Source organism: Vollenhovia emeryi, unplaced genomic scaffold, assembly GCF_000949405.1.
Source record: "Vollenhovia emeryi isolate VEMERY1.0 unplaced genomic scaffold, V.emery_V1.0 DF939129.1, whole genome shotgun sequence".
NCBI lineage: Eukaryota > Metazoa > Arthropoda > Insecta > Hymenoptera > Formicidae > Vollenhovia > Vollenhovia emeryi.
The window spans coordinates 2,536,335-2,543,475 of NW_011967237.1; the positions used below are offsets into that span (position 1 = coordinate 2,536,335).

Genomic DNA, 7,141 nt, shown 5'->3' on the forward strand with positions numbered 1-7,141 from the left:
CTATCTCATATTGGGAGCCTGCTTCATAATAGGGGACTTTTCTCTCGTAATTTCTCGCAATATACTTGCGTCCCAAATTTTATTTATTGTTAATGACGAGGAGGTAATGGTGAATAAAAGTGAAAGAACGCGTTCTTCGATGAGAGTATCATTTTCACGATAATACACATCGTAGCGGCTCGACACGATTACTCCCGCCACCAAATAAAAGCGAGCTGAAACGCCGAAGATAGTGCCGCTCGTAAAAAAGGGCGAGACCTATTTAGGACCGGAGTCGCAATCGATCGACATTTCTCTACGGGATGAAAATCGAAGTAGATACTTTGAGAAAAGACAAAGTGTGCGGTACACAAAAATTTCCGAACAAGTTTTTATGGCACATGAGATTCTTACGAAGATCGCGCTACCGGAATCGGCACTATTCTCGAGGGAAGTGTCCCATATCATCGAGATTTCGCAATTTGAAACTCTTACAGCACAGCGCGTTCTTTATAAATGCAAGAGTTTCTTCTTCACTTTAATCTTTGCCAGTGGATTGGGAATAATGTTGTCTTCTCCACTCTGTGTCCTGCTCGGCGATCGTAAGAAGCTATAATACTGGATGCGGTTCTATTGGAACGCGATTCTGCAGTTTTATCACTTTAACAGAGATTACGATGCGTGAAGTTTAACATTTCTGAATGCGAGAATAATAAAAGGATGAATAATGTCTAAAGTTTCAAAAAGACGCATTGACTGAGATATTCAAGAATTACAAAAATATTGAAAATTCCGTAAATGCGAATAGCGTGTAATGTCCAGAGTTAACTTTAAAAGTTTAGATCTTTGTCGATCTATGAAATCAATGTTCCTGGTAATAAATAATAATTATTCTATTTTATCACAATAAATTGCTACAAATTTAATTACATTCTAAAATTGTCACTATAACTTATTCGACTTGCGATCAAAAGAGACGCACAATTTTGTAATTGTACATAATATAATCAAATTGCAATTGAAAATAAAATAGACAAATAACAAAAAGTGGGTTTCCAGAGTCAAAACGCGATCATTTTTGCATGAATTAACTTTACCAAACCATAATTAACTAAATTGTACATTTCGATTCTGCTTTGAGCCATCTTCAGCGACGCGGTGGATTGTTAATAAATAATATTTAAACATTATTTAAATAATTTCATGTCAAATAAAATTATTGTTAAAATTTCGGGTACGCTTATAGTTTAATTTTATGCAGTGGTTATTTTGCGTTGACACATGTATATAGTTTAATTTTATATCGTAGATATTTTGCATGAATTCATATACATTAATTTTGTATCGTGGATATTTTGCGATATGTCTAATTACGTGCCGTGCAACGTGTTCCAACGTAAAATATCGAAAAGTTTCGTCACGTAGAGCGTTACGCGGAGACGTCGCAACTATGCAACTCATCAGAGCGCATTGAGCACGACACGAGATACAGAGCGGAAGCGTTTTCTCTGTTTAAAACAGTCCTGACGGTTGAGCATCACGTTTTGGACATTCAGAAAATTACATGCGCGCACGCAGTTTGATATATATATGAATTACACGATGGAAGTATCGCGAAAAAGCATATGAAAAGGTAATATATCTGACAAAGTGATGCATGAAAAAACGCGGCAACCTGAACAAAGGATCATCGGCGATAGATCGTGGCGCATTCGCCGTTTTCCAGCAAGTGTACAAGTGGAAATTTATTCAATGGCCTTTGCTATGGCCAACTTGCAGCAACCGTGAATTATTAATTCTATGATTAATAGAGTATCTGTTTAATATGAAAATAATCCTTTACAATGTTATTTGGATGCCACTTTTAACGCAGTGCACTTTTAATGCCCATCAGTTTCTTTGCGCAATTCATTTAATTCGCGAAAATTTACAAATTTAATTTTTGAATCATTGATTTTTTGGATCGGTTTAGCTAACTTATACTAAAAAAGAAAGAAGTCAGTCTAAATTTGCCAAGGAGAATCCATCTAAAATTGAAACCGGAACTTCTTTGACATCTTGTATGCACGTTACGTATAAAGGGTAGCACATCGAAGGGTAACGTTGCTTCATGAATACGGTTGTAGTCACGCGCGCGTTCTTGTAGAAGTTATGCTTGCAGGGAATATACGCACCGACGATAGCTGTCCCGGCTCCATCTCCGGCATAAATCACCGGCAACGGCTCACACAAAAACGCGGAAGAACCACGTATAGCCTTCGCATCCGATTTTCGTGACTCAGCTCTATCCTCTTTTGCGTAACGGTGTTGTCTTTAACAGCAGCGATAACGCGTTAAAAGTGCTTCTAAGGCTCTATTGTAGTTAAACATACAACTCACATCTCGTTTGCACTCGTGTTGCAGAGCTTCTTTCATTCCTGTTTTTTTTTAAATATGTAGAGATAAATAATTAATCTTTATCGTCTCTTCCTCACATTACTTTTCATGAGTTTCGTCATTTTTAAGGTACAATCATAATTACAGTGGACAATAATCCCAAAACACCCTTCTATCATATGTATACACGAAGTCTCTCTTTTGTTCTTTTATTTTGTGAACTTTATATTTCGCACTGCATTTAGCTTTAAATAAAAACTCGATTTTTTGAGAATACGCATGATTTTATATAATTAAAGTATACAGTTTTAAGCGTGACCATTGATCTCTATTTGTATTTTTATTCATTCTGTATTAGTGAAAATTATGTAACGGACGTACATCACATAAAGATTGTAGACTGCGGAAACTAGGACAGTGTCGTGAATGTTACTTTAATATGTAGTCAGGATAAATGTAACAGCGATACGAAAATCGACTAGGATGCGCAGTTCGCAAAAGCATTGCTGCGCGGACGACTTCCACGCTGTCGGTTTTTTTTTCTTCGTTTTGCTCCTTTATTTTTCATTTTCCGGCTATTCGACAAAGTGTCCCCGGTATGGCTTTATTTTCGCGAGGTTTTGCAGTTTTTCGATCCGCTTCACTTTCAGCTAATCATATCGCAAGTCCGCTTTCACAAAAAAGGGAAGAATTATAGAGGATGCAGAAAAGTATAGTGACACACTACTCATTGTCAGTGGTATGGAAGTATTCGAAAAATATGCTGATATTTTTTATATTCCTTTATAATCCCAGTTAATCTTCGCTATGTCTGCACAAACTCGCTAAATAAAATATTTCTATCAATTTCTATCACGACATAGACATATTCATGAAAAATGTTGATTGCAGACGATATAATGTGCAAAATGATTTCCGTATATGTGAAAGATTGAAACAAATGAGAGATGATGACCTTCATTTTAATCTATACATCGCAAATTAATGTACTTTATTATTGTAAGGAGGTTAAAATACGCTAAAATACAAGAAATCTATACGTATAAGTGGATTAATAAAGTTTCGACAACATCTTTTAGTATGAAATTTCCTTGGGCACTAATAAAAAATCTCAAGTTACCTAGGCGGAATTCCGCACATAATCGGCACGATTGTGGACAAAGCTGGGAATTTACTTTGAGGAAATTAGCGTTCAATTTGTCGGAATACAACAAATACGGGCTTTACACGCACGATATCATACATTATGACGATCCCGTCGTACGCGAAGCACTGCGTCGACTACCACAAGATGTGTTGGATACCAGAAATTTCAGGTAATAATAATTTAATGTGGATTTCCAATAGTAAAAAAGCGAAAGTTATCAATATTTATGGATAATTACATAAAATGAAGGGAATATAAGAAAGAATGTAGCGATTATACAGGGTGTCTCATTTTAAACGATCCACGCAAATATCTTTAAAAATATAAAAAATACGGAAAAATGAAAAATTTTTGTGTATGTAAATTTTATGTGTTACGATACACAAAAATTTCAATAATTGGAGCACTATTGCAACAGCACAGTCCTAAGACTAAATCAAGTAAAAAAAGTCCTGTACTACTTTTCCCTCCGACAAACAGTTATCGAGTTATCACAAGCTAAACATTGAAAAAGTTATAAATTTTCTCTTGAATATCTCGATAAGTATTAGGCATATCAAAAATGTTTCAGACTAAAGTTGTTCATATTAAGTAGTAGAATAAGAAAGTATACTAAACATTAGGGGGTTCCATTTAAAAATTGAAAGTGACAGTTCACGTGACCTTCAAATGACTATCCAAGGTCAAGTCAATGGCACCACCTTATGTCACCCTTCGAACCAAACAACTTTTGTTCGAAACGTTTTTCCGTATCTTTCATATTTTTGAAGATATTTGCGTGGATCATTTAAAACGAGACACCCTGTGTTTTCATCCCAGTGAACACCGAGCATCGGTTACATTACATTTATGTTACAATTTCTCACTCAACAATGTAAATGCAATACAACACGTGTGTTATATTACATTTAGATTGTTGAGTGAGAAATTATGATATAAATGCAATATAATTGATGCCCGGTGTTTACTGGGATATGCATTATATAATAAATAAATATACAAGAAAATGAAAGTTCTCTAGTTGTCTCTAATATTTACTAAAAGTGGCTACATTGCAATCAGATATGACTCCACTTTAATAAGACAGAATATAAACGAGATTTAATTGAAAAAGCTCTGTCAGTTTTAAATTAAGATTTATGTTTTCAATTAACTGATGTAAAAATTTGTCGAGTATGCACGATGTTTCTTTCATAGTTACACGTAGATTCTTTAAAATTTCTAATGTATGTGTAATTATATACCGGTCCGACGAGAAACGTCGGGCGCAGTGCATCGCGTTGCGCTTCAAAGAACTTAAAATGCTTCTTTCATTAAGTGCTAAATTCGCTTAACGAGGTTTCTTAATTTGAGACTTGGTTAGACGGCTGTAGCGTTCTACGAGCGACTTACGATATAGCGAGCAATGGGGTCGCCCTACTTCCGGCGTTCGCATTTTTCTGTATAGCCGGTCTCGGAAGTTTTCATCGTCTGCGAATTAACGGGAGAGATCCGCTTTGTTTTACGTTACAAACCTCGAGAATATCTTTTGCGACTACGCAGTTGAATTTTTTCGTCAAGCCACTCAGGCGCGCCTCGAATAAAGGCACGTAACAGTTTTGCATGCTTTGCAGACTCATACGCGCTTCGCAGCTGAGTTTCCTGAAGATATATTTACCCAGGGAAAAATGGGTCACGTACGAGCAGGATATAGAGTATCGATACCTCGCTCCGTACATGGAGGAGATCCAAAATGAGCAAGCTGAGATAAAGGAATTTGGTTGCCACAATTACAGAGATGACGACTGGCCGGCTGGTGAAGTAAAATAAGGAAAGAGAAAGAGAGAGAGAGAGATATTTTTACAATTTTCTTGATATATACATATGTTATTAAATTAAATGTAGTTATTTGCTGTAATGAAACGATTTTATGTTGTTTTCCGGAAGGAAATTGGTTAATAAGAATTGAGTAAAAGCTTTTCTTTATTTTATTCAAGAAAATTTTAAAAGATAAAAATAAGCCATTGAGAAAACTTTTTATTTAAATAATATAATGTTGATGTATAAATGCAAATTTCATTAAATAATTTCACTACAGGATATTACAAATAAAATATTCTGTTAAATAAACATTTACGTTTAAAAGATTAATGTGTAAGAGATTAAAATTTTTTATCTTGCTGTAATACGCCAAAATTTATTCACATCTTTTTCTCTTTTCCGCACTTTAATTTTGTTACTTGGAAATTTCTCCTCAATTATCGGTTTAGTTTCGAAGGTGGTAGTTAGGAGTTGAAAGTTGCCGTTTCAACCTGCAAGTGCAATGCTAGTTGTTAGACGTGTAACTTCGGGATTCACGAACTAAACAGATGTGAAAGGTCAACCGGTTGACTGATTCTCAAACATCGAGCGCTAACTATTCTGTAATGGTTTGCTTACGTTACAGTATACAGTATTTTATCTAACGGCTGTCAAAAAATTGAATTCTGTCAGCGAATATCAACGTGATGTACGGTCCAATGATTAATTACACCAAGACAAACTATTTTGCAAATAGTTTTGCGTAATTATACATTTTTAAGAAATATATACATTGGTCTTTATTATATAAATTCTTATTTTTCTTTAAAGTTAAATAAGCAAAATGTTTTACTTTTATATATTTCTTATCAGTTAAAATGCAATTATGGTATAAATAATAACGCTTAATAATATACAATATAAATGTTATTTAATATTATATATTGTGGTAATAAATAATGCCATCTTCAATCGATAAAAAAATGTTACAATTATAAATTTACAATAAGTACTGTTATTGCAGTAGTTGAAAGCAAAAGAGCATATATATTTTTGAATGAGGAAAGTTATAGCATTAAAAATATTTTAATTTAATCGATGTCGAAACCATATCTGAATGCAATATGCAATTTATAGCCCGACAAATTTATAGCGTATCACATTTTGCTCCTCCATCTGCATGCGCATGTTACATCGAGAAACGTATAATCCACGGATTTGTTTACGCGAAATTTACGACGAATGGAAAGGAAGACCTGACTTTGCTTTGCGTGGCATAATAAATCGGCGTGTATCGTTATGTGCACTTACTGCAGCTATTGATTTTCGCACTTTTGGACTTTCCGTTTTTGTAACTCGAAAAACTGTTGTCTCGCACAAGGCGATAAAAACGATGTACTTTTATTGTAACACAAACTCATTTCTGATAAATTAACTTTTTTTGTTAATTATTTACATTACACAGTCAGCATATACAGGGTGTACTGAAACCACCGGACATCCTTTTAATCGCAGATTCCTTAGAAAATTTCAAGAGGAAAATTCTAATAAAAAAATGTCGAGGCTATGATAGTTTTTAAATAATAAGCGATTATATAATATTTCACAAATGATAGGTCTGAGATTTCGCGCACTCAGACACGGCGACATGACGAGTGATAAAAGTGTTCCTATGTGTTTCGCGAGCGAGCGAGAACCAAAGTCACCGTTTAACGGGACAGAAAATATTTGGGAAGACGATGATCCGGTTATTTTGAAAACTTGAGGATAAAGAGAGGCAGGAGACTAGATTGAATCTAACTGAAAATTCCAAGTTCACTCAGAATATCGGAGATCGACTAAATCGAAGGATATCAGTTC

General features: G+C 34.7%; 1 pseudogene; it reads left to right on the forward strand.

The window, feature by feature from the left end:
• Positions 1-3,435: 3,435 nt before the first annotated feature.
• LOC105568500 lies at positions 3,436-5,311 on the forward strand (annotated as a pseudogene).
• The last annotated feature ends 1,830 nt before the right edge of the window (positions 5,312-7,141 follow it).